Source organism: Tachyglossus aculeatus, chromosome 2 (assembly GCF_015852505.1).
Source record: "Tachyglossus aculeatus isolate mTacAcu1 chromosome 2, mTacAcu1.pri, whole genome shotgun sequence".
NCBI classification, from domain to species: domain Eukaryota; kingdom Metazoa; phylum Chordata; class Mammalia; order Monotremata; family Tachyglossidae; genus Tachyglossus; species Tachyglossus aculeatus.
The window spans coordinates 143,073,708-143,092,753 of NC_052067.1; the positions used below are offsets into that span (position 1 = coordinate 143,073,708).

Consider the following 19,046-nt stretch of genomic DNA (forward strand, 5'->3'; position numbering starts at 1 on the left):
AGCGCTTACTATGTGCAAAGCACTGTTCTAAGTGCTGGGGAGGTTACAAGGTGATCAGGTTGTCCCACGGGGGGCTCACAGTCTTCATCCCCATTTTACAGATGAGGTAGCTGAGGCCCAGAGAAGTGAAGTGACTTGCCCAAAGTCACACAGCTGTCAGTTGGAAAAGCCGGGATTTGAACCCATGACCTCTGACTCCAAAGCCCGTACTCTTTCCACTGGGCCACGCTGCTTCTCTGTCACACTTGTCTGCTGTGTGACCTTGGGCAAGTCAAATTCACTTCTCTGCACCTCAGTGACCTCATCTGTAAAATGGGGTTGGAGACTGTGAACCCCATATGGACATGGATTGTGTTCAACCTGATTTGCTTGTATGCACCCCAGCACTTAGTACAGTGCCTGGCACATAGTAAGAGCTTAACAAAATCCATAATTATTATTACTAACTCCCCTGACCTTTGTCCAGCAAGAAGGTCACAGGAAGAAGCAAAAAAGCGGAAAAATTGGGACTTCTCACTAACATCAGTAAAGAGCAATGAATCACAGAGTAATGGTAGTAATAGTATTTGTTTAGCTCTTTCTAGGTGTCAAACACTAGAAGAAATATAAGAGTTACTCAGGTCAGACACACTCCCTATCCCACAGGAGGCTCACAGTGTAAATAAGAGGAAGGACAGCTATTGGATCCCCATTTTACATTTTACAAATGGGGAAATTGAGGCAAGGAGCAGTTAAGCAACGTGCCCCCAAGGTTACCCAGCAGACATGGGGCAAAGTCGGGATTAGAACACAGGCCCACTGATGACCGGGTCCGTGTTCTTCTCTGACTAGGCCACACTGCTTCCCCACAATCTGACAGATTCAGAGCAAAAAAATCACTTCCCTCCTAAAGGGTGTCACCACACACTCACACAAACACAACCCCACACACCCCACGCACGCCCACAATTAACTCCATGATCCACGGCTTGCTCACCGTAAATAAAGGGTTTAATCTGAAACAAGTGTTTCTCTGGTGAGAAACAGCAAACTAGTTCAGGTTGTTAATTTCTGAAAATTTGAGGACTAGCATTTTCTCAGCTTCTCTTCCTGGCTGTCACGCAAAGCGCTGTATCTGATGGGCCCTGCCAATAGAAAAGAAGGGAAAGGGAGGCTGGGAGTGAGATATATCTTCCCAAACTGCAAATAGAGCAGGCCATTCCATACGACCAAGTAGATTTTAATTGCTCAATTTCATGGTGGTATGGTGCGCAGCGAAGTGGCTGTGGTAGAGTTCTATTTTTTTTTTAACAGTATTTGTAAAGCACTTACTACAAATCAGGCGCTGTACTCAGTGTGGGGATGGGGAGTACAGATCCCCATCCCCATTTTACAGATGAGAGAACTGAGGTCCAGAGAAGTGAAGTCACTCGCCCAAGGTCACACAGCAGACAAGTGGTAGAGCCAGGATGAGAACTGAGGCTAAGCTGCTGCTCTTTAGAAAGGCAGAGGCTCAAACAGGATGCTTCGCACCATGAATAGGAATGAGGTTCGAAATCTCACAAGGCTGTGAGCCGCTCCTATCCGAGTCCCCTCGTAGTCAGACCTTTAGATCTGAGGTCGATAAAGAGTTCCCAAAACACCATATTTAAATGCATATGAGCACATCATTTCTCAGTTTCAACATATCCAAAACGACCCAGTCTTGTGCGAGAGAAGAGTAGTCCCCTGCTTTTAGCACAATAGATCTTCAAATCCTCCTCTTCTTTGCCCGCATGCCTAACTAGGACTACATAATCATCCCCCTCACTCCCACGGCCTATGTTTACTAAATCCATTTTCCCTTAATCCCTCCTCTCCTCGCCAGTGGCAGAAGGCTAAAAGTAGCATAATACTTGCCAGTCAGTCAATCATATTTATTGAGTGCTTACTGTGTGCAGAGCCTTGTACTAAGAGCTTGGGAGGGGAGGGAAGTGAAAGGCTGGAGACCTGGGTTCTAATCTCCTCTCTGCTATGAAAACTAAAAAAAATTGTAAATACACGGGAGTGTTTAAAATAAATCACCCAGGAGGGGTGAGATAAAATTTAAGCGCTTAGTACAGTGCTCTGCACATAGTAAGTGCTCAATAAATACGATTGATGAATAAGCAGACACATTCCCTGCCTACAATGAGCTTACAGTCTAGAGGGGGAGACAGCCATTAATAGAAATAAATAAATGACAGATAAGGACATAAGTGCTGTGGGGTTGGGGGGGGGATGAATGAAGGGAGCAAGTCAGGGTGACGAAGAAGGGAGAGGGAGAAGAGGAAAAGAAGGCTCAGTCAGGGAAGGCTTTTTGGAGGAGATGGGCTTTCAATATCATCCCCCTCCCACCATGTACATTTACTAGAGGTGTTTTCCTATATTCTCCAATCTCCTAGCTAATGGCAGAAGACTAAAAGGAACATAAATCTGTTGTTGAGTAGGGACTGTTGCTATCTGTTGCCGAATTGTTATTTACAAGTGCTTAGTACAGTGCTCTGCACACTGTAAGCGCTCAATAAATACGATTGAATGAATGAATAGTACTTGATCATACAAGGCGGTTGAATAAAAGAACCCACATTATGAAAGCACTTGGACCCCAAAGAAGACTGGTAAGTACTGAATCAATCTATCAGTGGAATGTACTGAGTGCTTACAATTACTATGTACAGCGCACTGTATTAAGCCTTCAAAAGGAACAATATAGAATCAGTCAATCAATCAATGGAACTAACTGAGCACTTACCCTGTGCAGAACAGCGGGTTAAGTGTTTGGGAGAGTACAATACAGGATCAATTGATTGATAATTGTGGGTTTTGTTAAGCCCTTACTATGTGCCACACACTGTACTAAGCGCTGCAGTAGATACAAGGCAATCAGGACCCACAGGGGGCTCACAGTTTAAGTAGGAGGGAGAACAGGTATTGAATTCCCATTTTGCAGATGAGGAAACTGACGTCCAGGGAATCAATATTTACTGAGTACTTACTGCGTGCAGAGCACTGTACTAAGTGCTTGGGAGAGTACAACGTAATAGATTTGACAGACACGTTCTCTGCCTGCAATGAGCTTAGTCTAGAGAGAAGTGAGCCCCTGTGGGACAACCTGATTACCTTGTAACCTCCCCAGCACTTAGAACAGTGCTTTGCACATAGTAAGCGCTTAATAAATGCCATTATTATTATTATTATTATTATTATTATTCTAATCCCTTGTCTGCTGTGTGACCTTGGACAAGTCACTTCACTCCTCTGGGCCCTCAGTTATCTCATCTGTCAAATGGGGATTAAGACCGTGAGCTCCATGTGGTTGCTGGACTGTATCCAATCTGATTAGTTCGTATCTTCCGCAGCGCTTAGTACATTACCTGACACATAGTAAGCGCTTAACAGATATCATAAAAAATTTTTTAATCATTTAAAAATTGAAAAAGCCCTGGTGTCTCTCCATAGGAGGAGAGGACACAGGGGACTAATTTACCATCTCCCACCAGAGGCTGGCTACTAGAAGTCCGCCATGGCTCCGACCACACAAGTAGGTTATTTTTAACAAGTTCAGGCTGATTCCGAGGTCTAACAGTGCTAATGACCTATTATAGCAATTAGCTAGATAATGCATGCCCCAAATCCCATTTCTTCTTATCATGGCCCAAAACAGAAAAAAGAGGCTTTTTTTTCCCCCACGTGAAATTTCAAGATAAGTGAGACCAGGAACTTTTGACCCGAATTATCAGATAATTTGCTTGGGCCTATATGAACAGTGATTTCCATCAATTATAGCAAAAGCCTACTATTAAAAGAAAAGGTATGACTTCACAAGAATCAGTCTCAAAACTGAGAGAAAGCAGGCAGAGTTGCTTTCTCTTCCCCAAAAGACACAGCCACCATCTGAGGACCGACATTTCCCTCAGTAACTCCATATTAAACACATAATATTTAATAAATATTGAAAATATGTATATATATATTTAATCTGTTTTTAAATCCCTTTATGAATAGTTAAATGCCGTGAAAACTAAACTCACCAGGACCTTCTTTTTATTTCCTTTCTGAAACTATTTCAAGATTCATAAGTTTCTCAGTCTGACATTTTGATCCAAAGTGGTGACTGGATCTATATTCATTCAATTCAATCGCATTTATTGAGCGCTTACTGTGTGCAGAGCACTGTACTAAGCACTTGGGAAGTACAAGTTGGCAACATATAGAGACAGTCCCTACCCAACAGTGGGCTCACAGTCGAGAAGGGGGAGACAGAGAACAAAACATATTAACAAAATAAAATAAATAGAATAAATATGTACAAATAAAATAAATAAATAGAGTAATAAATACATACAAACATACATACATATATACAGGTGCTGTGGGGAAGGGAAGGAGGTAAGGCGGGGGGAATGGAGGGGGGAGGAGGGGGAGAGGAAGGAGGGGGCTCAGTCTGGGAAGGCCCCCTGGAGGAGGAGGGCCTTCAGTAGGGATCTATATGAGTTAGGGGTAGCACATTCCTGGTTTGGTCGGGAATAATTGCTGTTTAATACTAATAATAATAGTATTTATTAAGCACTTACTAAACGCTGGGCACTGTACTAAGCGCCGGAGTGGTTACAAGCAAATAGAGTTGGACACAGTCCCTGTCCCACATAGGGCTCACAGTCTCAATCCCCATTTTACAGATGAGACACCTGAGGCTCAGAGAATAATAATGATAATAATAATAATGATGGTATTTGTTAAGCACTTACTATGTGCATAACACTGTTCTAAGCGCTGGGGAGGTTACAAGGTGATCAGGTTGTCCCAAGGGGGCTCACAGTTTTAATCCCCATTTTACAGATGAGGTAACTGTGGCACAGAGAAGTTAAGTGACTTCATCATCATCATCAATCGTATTTATTGAGTGCTTACTATGTGCAGAGCACTGTACTAAGCGCTTGGGAAGTACAAATTACTTGCCCAAAGTCACACACCTGACAGTTGGTGGAGCAGGATTTGAATCCATGACCTCTGACTCCAAAGCCCAGGCTCTTTTCCACCAAGCCACACTGCTTCTCCAAAGTGAAGTGACTTGCCCAAGGTCACACAACAGACAAGTGGCAGAGCCGGAATTAGAACCCATGACCTTCTGACTCCTAGGCTCATGCTCTGTCATTTACCCCACATTGCTTCTCAACAATTGCTCACTCTCTTTAAATAACTGTGCTACCCATCTAAGATTCCCTTTTGGATAATAATAATAATATTATATATTAATAGTTATTATATTATATTCACACGTTTTGGCTGATCCAGAGGTTTAAAAGTGCTAACGATAGCAATTAGCTAGATAATGCATGCCCCAAATCCCATTTCATCTTATCATGGCCCAAAACAGAAAAAAGAGGCTTTTTCTTCCCCACATGAAATTTCAAGATAATTTATTATTATTATTATTATTATTATTATTATTATTATTATTATCAGTATCATTATATTTATCATTATTATCATTATGGTGCTTGTTAAGTGCTTACTGTGTGCCAGGCACTGTACTAAGCACTGGGGCAGAAACAACTTAATCAGTTTGGACACAGTCCCTGTCCCACATGGGACTGACACTCTTAATCCCCATTTTATAGATGAGGTAACTGAGGCACAGAAGAGCAAAGTGGCTTGCCCCAGCAGAAAAGTGGCAGAGCCAGGGTTAGAACTGGTAAGCAATGTGGTCTAGTGGAGAGAGCATGGCCCTTAAAGTCAGAGGACCTGGATTCTAATTCTAGCTTCGCCACTGTCCTGCTCTGTGGGATAAACTAGACTGTGAGCCCGCTGTTGGGTAGGGACCGCCTCTATATGTTGCCAACTTGTACTTCCCAAGCGCTTAGTACAGTGCTCTGCACACAGTAAGTGCTCAATAAATACGATTGAATGAATGAATGAAGTGCTCATTCTCCTTCCTATTTTGACTGTGAGCTCCTTGTGGGGCAGGGACTGTGTCTCATCTAGTTATCCCAACACTCAGTACAGTGGTTGACACATGGAAGAGGAAAGGGCTCAGTGGTAAGAGCACGGGCTTTGGAGTCAGAGGTCATGGGTTCAAATCCCGGCTCCGCCAACTGTCAGCTGTGTGACTTTGGGCAAGTCACTTAACTTCTCTGTGCCTCAGTGACCTCATCTGTAAAATGGGGATTAAGACTGTGAGCCCCCCGTGGGACGACCTGATCACCTTGTAACCTCCCCAGTGCTTAGAACATTCATTCATTCATTCAATCGTATTTATTGAGCGCTTACTGTGTGCAGAGCACTGTACTAAGCGCTTGGGAAGTAAAAGCTGGCAACATATAGAGACGGTCCCTACCCAACAGTGGGCTCACAGTCTAGAAGAGGGAGACAGAGAACAAAACAAAACATATTAACAAAATAAAATAAATAGAATAGGTACAAGTGAAATAAATAGAGTAATAAATATGTAAAAACATATATACATATATACAGGTGCTGTGGGGAAGGGAAGGAGGCAAGGCAGGGGGGATGGAGAGGGGGAGGAGGGGACAGAGAACAGCGCACATAGTCAAGCGCTTAGTACAGTGCTCTGCACACAGTAAGCGCTCAATAAATACGATTGAATGAATAATGGGTAGAGCCCAGACTTGCGAGTCGGAAGGACCTGGGTTCTAATCCCAGTTCCACCACTTGTCTGCTTTGTGACCTTGGGCAAGTTACTTCTGCCTCCCTCTACGCCATGACTTGGCCAAATATAATGCAACAGAGTTGGCAGATATGTTCCCTGTTTTCTCTTCACTCGCTCTTCATTTACCCGTAACCACCCCCCGTCATTCTAAAGTCCCCCCAACATGGCTCCCCCTGCCCCTCAAGTCTTCTTATAATAATAATAATAATAATAATAATAATAATAATAATAGTAATAATAATAATAATTTTGGTATTTGTTAAGCACTGACTACATGCAAAGCCCTGTTCTAAGTGCTGGGGAGGATACATGTTAATCAATTAATCAATCAATCAATCGTATTTATTGAGCATTTACTGTGTGCAGAGCACTGTACTGAGCGCTTGGGAAGTACGAGTTGGCAACATATAGAGACAGTCCCTACCCAACAGTGGGCTCACAGTCTAAAAGGGGGAGACAGAGAACAAAACTCTGTTAAACAAACTCTGAAAACAAATGTTAATCAGGTTGTCCCATGTGGGGCTCACAGTCTGAATCCCCATTTTACAGATGAGGTAACTGAGGCTCAGAGAAGTGAAGTGACTTACCCAAAGTCACACAGCTGACAAGCGGTGGAGCCGGGATTTGAACCCATGACCTCTGACTCTCAAGCCCGGGCTCTTTCCACTGAGCCACGCTGCTTCTTCCAACTGCAATTCCTAACCCTCTCCACCCATCTTAAAAATGCTGGGCTTAAAACAATGTTCTGCACAGAGTAAGCACTTAATAAACACTGTGTCCAACCCGATTTGCCTGTACCACTTCAGCACTTAGAACGGTGCTTGGCACATAGTAAGCACTTAACAAATATTATTGTTATTACTATTGTCATTATTATTATTATTAATTAATATTATATTACTAAATACTATTGTTATTACTATTGTCATTATTAATAATTAATATTATAGAACTAAATATTATTATTACCATTGTCATTATTATTAATTAATATTATATTATTATATTATACATTATCTATTATATTGTTATTATATCGAATATTATATCGTGAGAAGCAGCTTGGCTCGGTGGAAAGAGCCCGGGCTTTGGAGTCAGAGGTCACGGGTTCAAATCCCGGCTCCGCCAATTGCCAGCTGTGTGACTTTGGGCAAGTTGCTTAACTTCTCTGTGCCTCAGTTCCCTCATCTGGAAAATGGGGATGAAGACTGTGAGCCCCCCGTGGGACAACCTGATCACCTTGTAACCTCCCCAGCGCTTAGAACAGTGCTTTGCACATAGTAAGCGCTTACTAAATGTCATGATTATTATTATTATTATTATATTGTTATGTTATTATTAATAATAATAACACAGCTACTATTACTAAAGAGTTCACTGAAGGCGCTGTTCCTTAGGTTCAAACATGACATTACTGATGGTGAGATTTTACTACAGTCGGCAGGTGGGACAAAACAAGGCATCCCTTAGAGAAGCAGGAGTGGATAGAGCACGGTCTTGGGAGTCAAAAGGTCATGGGTTCTAATCCCAGTTCCACCACTTGTCTGCTGTGTGACCTTGGTCAAGTCACTTCACTACTCTGGGCCTCAGTTACCTTACCTGAAAAATGGGGATTGAGACTGTAAGCCTCACACGGGACAGGGACTGTGTCCAACCCGGTTTGCTTGTCTCCACCTCAACACTTAGTACAGTGCCTGGCATGTACTAAGCACTTAACAAATACCACAATTATTATTATAACTGTGGAAAGACGATAGAGTGCTGCAGCGTGGCTCCGTGGAAAGAGCACGGGCTTTGGAGTCAGAGATCATGGGTTCAAATCCCGGCTCTGCCAACTGTCAGCTGTGTGACTTTGGGCAAGTCACTTAACTTCTCTGGGCCTCATCTGTAAAATGGGGATTAAGACTGTGAGACCCCCGTGGGACAACTGGATCACTTTGTAACCTCCCCAGTGCTTAGAACAGTGCTTTACACATAGGAAGTGCTTAATAAATGCCATCATTATTATTGTCGAGGGCCCCATGGTGTAATGGTTAGCGCTTTGGACTCTGAATCCAGCGATCTGAGTTCAAATCTCGGTGGGACCTAAAGTTTGTCTTCTCTTAAACTCTCAGTTTGTTTTGGCCCTACTGAGAGCTCACCTCCTCCAGGAGGCCTTCCCAGACTGAGCCCCTTCCTTCCTCTCCCCCTCGTCCCCCTCTCCACCCCCCTCATCTTACCTCCTTCCCTTCCCCACAGCACCTGTATATATGTTTGTACGCATTTATTACTCTATTTATTTTACTTGTCCATATCTATTCTATTTATTTTATTTTGTTAGTACGTTTGGTTTTGTTCTCTGTCTCCCCCTTTTAGACTGTGAGCCCACTGTTGGGTAGGGACTGTATATGTTGCCAACTTGTACTTCCCAAGCACTTAGTACAGTGCTCTGCACACAGTAAGTGCTCAATAAATATGATTGATTGATTGATTGATTGATTGATAAAGATCTCCCCTTTGTTCCCCACAGTGCCTAGAGCTGCTTGGATTTCTCTGCCTTAGGATTGCAACCTTCCTGAAACCTGGTTCAAAACCAATTAGCTCCATCCATCTCTGAAGGCTGCATGCGGGGCTGATGTGTCTTTGGCTTCAGTCTCTCAGCTTTTCACTGCTATTTCATACCATTTGAGGTTTTCCTTTCGTGCTATCCTTAAATTGTTTCTTCAGTTTCTCCTTCCTCCAGTTACCCTGTTTCGATTCTTTATAGAGTAGCTGTTTGGGTGTTCCATGTTTGTCCCTTTTCCTGCCATATCCTGCTTCTCGTAGCTGGGATGTAATGAGCCTGGTGGCATGACTGCATTCTTGGCTAGCAAACACCATTTATTTTGGTGTGTGGAAATGGGCGGAAGTTAAAAATACTCTGCCTTGAATCTTAAATTGCTGGGAGGAGAAGGAGTGGAAATGAGACCCAGGGAGAGTCAGGAGAATCTCCTCACAGTTATCTGGAGGGTTCAGTTGTCGGAACGCTTCAATCAATCAATCAATCATATTTATTATTAATTAATTATTAATAATGGCATTTATTAAGCACTTACTATGTGCACAGCACTGTTCTAAGCACTGGGGAGGTTACAAAGTGATCACATTGTCCCTCGGGGGGCTCACAGTCTTAATCCCCATTTTACAGATGAGGTAACTGAGGCCCAGAGAAGTTAAGTGACTTGCCCAAAGTCACACAGCAGACACGTGGAGGAGCCGGGGTTTGAACCAATGACCACTGACTCCAAAGCCTGGGCTCTTTCCACTGAGCCACGAGTGCTTACTGTGTGCAAAGCACTGTACTAAGCGCTTGGGAAGTACAAGTTGGCAACACATAGAGACAGTCCCTACCCAACAGTGGGCTCACAGTCTAAAAGGGGGAGACAGAAAACAAAACCAAACATACCAACAAAATAAAATAAATAGAATAGATATGTACAAGTAAAATGAATAGAGTAATAAATATGTACAAACATATATACATATATACAGGTGCCCAAGGTCACCCAGCTGGCTTCAGACATGAGAACAATAACAATAATAATGATAATCATGGTATCTGTTAAGTGATTACTATGTGCAAGCATCGTACTGAACGCTGGGGTTGGACGCAAGCAAATCGGGATGGACACGGTCCCTGACCCACATGGGGCTCACAGTCTCGATCCCCATTTTACAGATGAGGGAACCGAGGCCCAGGGAAGTTAAGTGACTTGCCCAAGGTCACACAGCAGACAAGCGGCAGAGCCGGGATTAGAATTGTTGCTGTGTAAAGCTCACGCGATGCATTCAAATGTCTTAATTGTCGTTTTTCGGTGCAGGCATCAGAGTTGGGTTGAAATTTTTTTAGTATCTGATTTTTTTAAAAAAAATTTCCACTTAAACCCAGCTCTCTCCATCCCTGTAGACGTCCTCTGTTTAACAAACCCAACGTGTTGGCATTACCCTCGACTCACCTCTCACATTCAGTGGGCACACGTGGGCCATCACCTGTCAGTTGTCTTCATGACGTCTCTAAAATCCACCCCATCCAAACTGCTACCACATTAATCCAAGCACTTATCCAATCCCCCCTTGTCTCTCAGCGCTTAGAACAGTGCTTTGCACATAGTAAGCACTTAACAAATGCCATCATTATTATTATTATTATTATTATTATTATTATTATTATTATTATTTGCACCTAGAGAAGCAGCGTGGCTCAGTGAAAAGAGCACGGGCTTGGGAGTCAGAGGTCATGGGTTCGAATCCCGGCTCCACCACATGCCTGCTGTGTGACCTTGGGCAAGTCACTTCATCATCATCAATCGTATTTATTGAGCGCTTACTATGTGCAGAGCACTGTACTAAGCGCTTGGGAAGTACAAATTGGCAACACAATTGACTTCACTTCTCTGAGCCTCAGTTCCCTCATCTGTAAAATGGGGATGAAGACAGTGAGCCCCTCGTGGGACAACCCGATCACCTTGTATTCATTCATTCAATCGTATTTGTTGAGCGCTTACTGTGTGCAAAGCACTGTACTAAGCGCTTGGGAAGTACAAGTCGGCAACATATAGAGACGGTCCCTACCCAACAGCGGGCTCACGGTCTAGAAGGGGGACACAGAGAACAAAACAAAACATATTAACAAAATAAAATAAATAGAATAAATATGTACAAATAAAATAGAGTAATAAATACGTACAAACATGTATCCCCTCAGTGCTTAGAACAGTGCTTCGCACATATTAAGCGCTTAACAAATGCCATCATTATTATTATTATCCACCTCCTTGCTGACCTCCCCGCTTCCTGCATCAACCCTCTCCGATCTCACTTTGCTTCCAGCATGGCTAAGTGGATTCAGCCCAGGACTGGGAGTCAGAAGGACCTGGGTTCTAATTTCCGTTCTGCCATGTGTCTGCTCGGTGACCTTGGTCAAGTCACTTTCCCTCTCTTTGCCTCATATCACCTGGAAAATGGGGATTAAGAGTGTGAACCCCCTGGGGGATGGGGACTGTGCCCATCCCAATTAACTTGTATCTAACCCAGAGCTTAGAACAGTGCTTGGCACATAGTAAGCACTTAGCCACAACCATAATCATTTTTCTAAAGAACTACTTAGTCTGGGATTTCCTATCAATCCATCAATAATAATAATAATAATAATGAGGATCCACTCATTATTATAAGTGGAGTGGATCCTCCACTTATAATAATAATTATTATTACAGAATAAGAATATAATATAATCATATTATTAATAATATAATCATCATCATCATCATCAATCATATTTATTGAGCGCTTACTGTGTACAGAGCACTGTACTAAGCGCTTGGGAAGTACAAGTTGGCAACATATAGAGACAGTCCCTACCCAACAGTAATAATAATAATGAGGGTATTTGTTAAGTGATTATCATGTGCCAAGCACTGTTCTAAGTACTACAGTAGATACAAGGTAATCAGGTTGTCCCACGTTTGGCTCACAGCCTTAATCCCCATTTTAGAGATGAGATAACTGAGGCACAGAGAAGTTCAGTGACTTGTCCAAAGTCACAGAGTCCAACCCGATTTGCTTGTATCCCAGCACTTAGTATAGTCCCTGGCACATACTAAGCGCTTAACAAATACCATACTTATTACTATATTGTTATGTTGTATTCATTCATTGAAGGCACGGTACTAAAATCACATCTCCTCCACGAGGCCTTCCTTGACTAAGTCCTCATTTGCTCACTCTATTTCCCCTCACCTCTGCATCGCCTACACACTTGAGGCTGCAACCCTTAAGCACTTTGGTACTCCCCCCATCCCTAGTCCCTCAGCACGTAGCTGCATTTCAAACAATCAATCAATCATTCGTATTTAATGAGCACTTACCCTGCCTCTTGTCTCTCCCCAATCCAGTCCCTACTTCACTCTGCTGCCCGGATCAGTTTTCAACAAAAATGTTCAGGACATATTTCCCCATTCCTCAATAACTTTCAGTAGTTGCCCATCCACCTCTGCATCAAAAGAAAACTCCTCACCATTGGCTTTAAAGCACTCCATTACCTTGCCCCTGCCTATTTCACCTCATCTGAAAACTGGGGATGTGGGTTCTAATCCTGGCTCTGCCACTTGTCTGTGTGGACCCTGGGGAAGCCACTTCACTTCTCTGGGCCTCAGTTCCCTCCTCTGTAAAATGGGGGTGAAGACTGTGAGCCCCACATGGGACCACCTGATGACCTTGTGTCTACCCCGGAGCTTAGAACGGTGCTTGGCAATCAATCAATCAATCATATTTATTGAGCGCTTACTGTGTGCAGAGCACCGTACTAAGCGCTTGGGAAGTACAAATTGGCAACATAGTAAGTTGGCACATAGTAAGTGCTTAACAAATACCGTAATAAGTATAAGAGGACTTGGCCTAACTTCTAGACTCTCCCCCGTGACCGTGGGCCCCACGTGGGACAGGGGCCGTGTCCAACCCAATTTGCTTGTATCCCAGCACTTAGTATAATCCCTGGCACATACTAAGCGCTTAACAAATACCATAATTATTATTATATTGTTATGTTGTATTCATTCATTCAATACCATTTTTTGAGTGCTTACTGTGTGCAGAACACTTTACTAAGTGCTTGGGAAGTACAGTTCAGCAACAAATTGAGACAATCCCTGCCCGCAACAGGCTCACAATCTAGAAGGTGAGAGACAGACATCAAAACAAGTTAACAGGAAAAATACAGAATGCTTCACGAATTTGCGTGTCATCCATTCTCCCAGGCATTTAGTACAGTGCTCTGCCCACAGTAAATGCTCCATAAATACGATTGATTAACAAATGCCATACAAAATACAGATACTAATTAATCTGTGCCACAGGTGATGTAAACGACCACCAGTTTTGGATGGTTGAGAACCAAGTCGAAAATGTTTTCACAGTGAGGAAACATCTGGCTTCACAACATTTTGAGAAAATCAACATCGACTGGAGCCCATGTGGATTTGGTCAATATCTTGTTTTTCCATTGTAACCGCCCACTTTGCTTTACCAGTGTTCTCGCAAACACAGTAAGCTCAATAAATACTGATGACTGCCTATCTCTTTGCCTTTCCCAGGTATACCAATCCGAGCAAATGAAAGCATCGATCATTTTTACTATCAATCTCTGGTGAATAATAACCCCTATTTCATGCAAGATGATGAACTTTAAAAATGAAAGCCCATCGTTGAACACCAAACAGGTGAGATGGGCAATAAATTATGTCTGGGAAGTCAAGATTAAATGGAGTTGTTATTCTGGTAACATACTTGAGAGAGCAAAGATTCTACACAAACCTCTGCCCATCCAGCCGACTCCGGAGGTTGAAGGGCATTTTCAGAGAATAGGATTGTGAAAAGCATTCACTTTGAAAGAATCAGGAAAATCCCAAATTAATCAGAGAGTGGGGCAAATGAAGACGTCACACCAGCAAAACAGAGCACTGTTGATTTTTAATCCTTGCAGTCAATTAGCAGAGGATGAAGTGACCAAATTAAAATGAAACACAATTTCATCTAGGACAAACGCAATTCCAAAGCCAGAAGCTAGATAACATCTTTGGTGCTTAAAATGAGAAAATAAGTTTGGCTTAGGGGAAAGAGTGTGGGCTTGGGAGTCAGAAGACGTGGGTTCTAATCCTGCCTCCGCCACATCTGCTGTGTGAGCTTGGGCAAGTCACTAACTTCTCTGTGCCTAAGTTACCTCATCTGTAAAAGGGAGATTAAAAGTGTGAGCCCCATTTGGGACAACCTGATTACCCTGTATCCACCCCAGCGCTTAGAACAGTGCTTGGCACATAGTAAGTGCTTAACAAATACTATTGTCATTATTATTAATATGATTATTATTATCATTATTACAATGGCAGTCACTGTGAACCTACTAAACCTGCATTATACTAGAGCTAATGTTTTTTTTTTGTTTTTTTTTCTTGGGTTTTTTTTGATATTTGTTAAGCGCTTACTATGTGCAAAGCACTGTTCTAAGCGCTGGGGAGGTTACAAGGTGATCAGGTTGTCCCAAGGTGGGGCTCACAGTTTCAATCCCCATTTTACAGATGAGGTAACTGAGGCCCAGAGAAGTTAAGTGACTTGCCCAAAGTCGCACAGCTGACAGTTGGTGGAGCCGGGATTTGAACCCATGATGTCTGACTCCAAAGCCCGGGCTCTTTCCACTGAGCCACGCTGCTTCACTGTCCAGAGACTAAAATAGGTGTTCAACATAGAAGCTGTCGGTAACACAGCTGCTTTTTACCATATTTTCACACCTAGGAATAATGTTTTAAGCAAATGTCTTCCTGAAGCAAAAAGTTCCTTCAAGCTAGGAGCAAAGGGTATCTGTTTGTACATATTTATTACTCTATTTATTTATTTATCTTACTTGTACATATCTATTCTATTTATTTTATTTTGTTAGTACGTTTGGTTTTGTTCTCTGTCTCCCCCTTCTAGACTGTGAGCCCGCTGTTGGGTAGTGACTGTCTCTATGCGTTGCCGACTTGTACTTCCCAAGCACTTAGTACAGTGCTCTGCACACAGTAAGCGCTCAATAAATACGATTGATTGATTGATTGATTTCCTTCAGGCTCTGTAAAAGCTCTCTCACTGGAGTTCTCTTTATGAGTAAGCAATCTCCCTGGGGTAGGAAGGAGATTTTTCCATCACGATTCCCCGCCGCCCTCCCACAGTTGGGTTGTGTGAACACAACTAAACTCTCAAACCCAGAGGCCCTACCGACGGGTTGGTCACTTGTTAAGACCCAGTGAAATCACTCTGGTAGATTTCTAAGTTCACTTGCTGGTATTTATTGAGCGCTTACTGTGTGCAGAGCACTGTACTAAGCGCTTGGAAAGTACAATTCAGCAACAAATAGAGACGATCCTTACCCAACAATGGGCTCACAGTCTAGACGGATAAGTGCCTCGTTTTACCTCGTTTGCCAGGTTTTACTAAACCTGATCATCTTGTAACCTCCCCAGCGCTTAGAACAGTGCTTTCCACATAGTAAGCGCTTAACAAATATAAAAAACAACAACAAAAAAACAAAAAAAAACCATTAGCTCTAGTATAGTGCAAGTTTAGCGATGGCAAAGTAGCCAAATTCCATTTAAATGGCTTTGAGTTTGAAATTAACAGGGGCACTTTCAATTAGCACTCTATCAGCAATTCAAACTTTAAAGATTTCTGGACCCATTCAGTCAGCCCATCATATTTATTGAGTGCTTACTCTGTGCAGAGCACGGCACTATGCAATGTAACAATATAACTCTCAAAAGAAAGATGGAAGTACCCTCAAGCAAAAGCAAACAGATTAATATATCCACAGATCGCCCATTTTTCCTAAGGACCAAGTTAAAGGAAATTCATAATAATAATAATAATAATGTTAATTACTATGGCATTTTTAAGTGCTTACTACATTCCGGGCACTGTACAAAGCACAGGGTAGATATGAGATGATTGGTTCGGACACAGTCCCTGTCCCACATGAGACTCAGTCTTAATCCCCAATTTACAGATGAGGAAACTGTGGCCCAGAGAAGTGAAATGAATTTCCCAGGGTCACACAGCAGCCAAGTGTGGAAGCAGCGTGGCTCAGTGGAAAGAGCCCGGGCTGTGGAGTCGGAGGTCATGGGTTCGAATCCCCGCTCCACTACATGTCTGCTGTGTGACCTTGGGCAAGTCACTTAAGTTCTCTGAGCCTCAGTTCTCTCAACTGTAAAATGGGAATTAAGACTGTGAGCCCCATGTGGGACAAACTGATCACCTTGTATCCTCCCCCCGTGCTTAGAACAGTGCTTTGCACATAGTAAGCACTTAACAAATGCCATCATCATCATTATTATTATTATTATTATTATTATTAAGTGGCAGAGCCAGGACGAGAACTCAGATCTTCTGACACACAGGGCCAAGCTCCTTCCATTAGGCAATGCTGCTTCTCAATTCATGGATCCTCTAAACTGTAAGCTAGCTGTGGATAGGTAATGTACCTATCAATTCTGTTATATCGTACTCTCAAGTTCTTAATTCAGTGTTCTGCACACAGTAAGCACTTTATACAACCGATTAATGATCAGAAAGTGAGGAATTTACCAAGAAGAAACTGTCAGCCAGTAATCGAGGTTTCTCTCTACTCTGCTACAGAGGAGAAGCAGCATGGCTTTGTGGAAAGAGCACAGGCTTGGGAGTAAGAGGAAGTGGATTCTAATCTTGGATCCACTACTTGTCTGCTGTTAAGCTTGGGCGGGCCGTTTAACTTCTCTGTGCCTCAGTTACCTCATCTGTAAAATGGGGATTAAGACTGTGAGTCCCGGGTGTGACATCCTGATTGCCTCATATCTATCCCAGCACTTAGAACAGTGCTTGGCACATAGTAAGTGCTTAACATATACCATCATTATTATTATTATTACAGATATAATGATGACATGAAAGATTTTCTAACTAAGGTAGAGTTTCCACAAATCAGGCTGTCAGGCAAAGGGGTTATCTCAGGGACACAAAGTGCCCTAATAGAAAGTCAGAGGACTTGGTTTCTAACCCTGGCTCCGTCACTTGTCTGCTGTGTGATCTTGGGCAAGTCATTTCACTTCTCTCTGCCTCAGCTCCCTCATCTGTAAAATGGGGATTAAGACTGTGATCCCCTTGTGAGACAGGGACTGTGTCCAACCAGATTATGCTGAATCCACCCCAGCACTTAGTACAGTGCCTGGTTTATGTAAGCGGTCAACAGATATTGTTACAGAAAAAAAGAGTCACCTGAACCCAAGGCCTGTGTTGGCATTTCTGATCTTCCCACTTGGAGGTTGGGATCTACTTGGAAAAAACACCACACTATTTAACTCCACCTATCTTTTCTGGGTTGAGTAATCACCCTAGTGGAAGGAAACCTGAGGAAGTTTCTACATTAATATCAATGCATGAATGGCAAAAGTAGCAAGCCATAAAATAAAAATAGAGCGGAATGCCACCAGCCAGGTTGAATGAAAATGGTTTTGTAACGCCAAGTGTATCCTAGCAACTGGGTTTCCTTGAAGGATACTTAGCTCTGATTCAATCGATTAATCGAATGTATTTATTGAGCACTTGTAGTGTGCAGAGCACTGTACTATGAACTTGGGAGAGTACAATGTAACAGAGTTGGTAGAAACATTCCCTGCCCACAGTGAGCTTACAGTCTGGAGGGGTTTCTATATGGTGCTTTCACTGCCAAAGTGGCTTACTCAGTCATTAGAAGCAGTGTGGCTCAGTGGAAAGAGCATGGGCTTTGGAGTCAGAGGTCATGGGTTCAAATCCCTGCTAAGCCAATTGTCAGCTGTGTGACTTTGGGCAAGTCACTTCACTTCTCTGTGCCTCAGTTCCCTCATCTGTAAAATGGGGATTAAGACTGTGAGCCCCCCGTGGGACAACCTGATCATCTTGCAACCTCCCCAGAGCTTAGAACAGTGCTTTGCACATAGTAAGCACTTAATGAATGCCATTACTATTATTATTATTTTAATTTGTTCCATAATTTGTTCCATGATAATGGAGTTATTTGTTAAGCGCTTACTAGGTGCCAAGCACTATACTAAGCGCTGAGATGGACACAAGCAAACTGAATTGGACACGGTCCCTGTCCCACATGGAGCTCACAGCCTTAATCCCCATTTTATCGATGAGGTTACTGAGGCCCAGAGAAGTAAAGTGACTTGCCCAAGGTCACAAAGAAGACAGAGGAGGAATTAGAACTCACATCCTTCTGACTTCCAGGCCCGTGCTCTATTCATTCATTCAATCGTATTTATTGAGCGCTTACTGTGTGCAGAGCACTGTACTAAGCGCTTGGGAAGTACAAGTTGGCGACAGAGAGAGACGGTCCCTACCCAACAACAGGCTCACAGTCTAGAAGGGGGAAATGGACAAAAAAAAAAAAACAAGTAGACAGGTGTCAATACCATCAGAATAAATGGAATTATAGCTAAAAAAAAAAACAAAACAAGTAGACAGGTGTCAATACCATCAGAATAAATAGAATTATAGCTATATACACATCATTAATAAAATAGAGTAATAAATGTGTACAAATATACACAAGTGCTGTGGGGAGGGGAAAGGCAGGGGGGTGATGAGGAGGGGAGGAGGAGGAGAGGAAAAAGGGGGAGTCAGTGTGGGAAGGCCTCCTGGAGGAGGTGAGCTCTCAGTAGGGCTTTGAAGGGGGGAAATGAGCTAGTTTGGCAGAGGTGGGGAGGGAGGGCATTTCAGACCAGAGGTAGGACGTGGGCCGAGGGTCGACAGCAGGACAAGTGAGAAGGAGGCCCAGCGAGGAGGTTAGCGGCGGCAGAGGAGCGGAGGGTGCGGG

The 19,046-nt window shown here is 43.0% G+C and overlaps 1 protein-coding gene and 1 non-coding gene across 2 annotated transcripts in view; one reads left to right on the plus strand and one right to left on the minus strand.

Moving 5' to 3' along the window:
• TMTC1 (transmembrane O-mannosyltransferase targeting cadherins 1) overlaps nt 1-19,046 on the minus strand; it is a 412,328-nt gene that overhangs the window by 265,919 nt on the left and 127,363 nt on the right. The window lies entirely within an intron of this gene.
• On the plus strand, nt 8,686-8,757 carry TRNAQ-CUG. The gene has a single exon. It is a non-coding gene; the product is annotated as a tRNA-Gln (tRNA).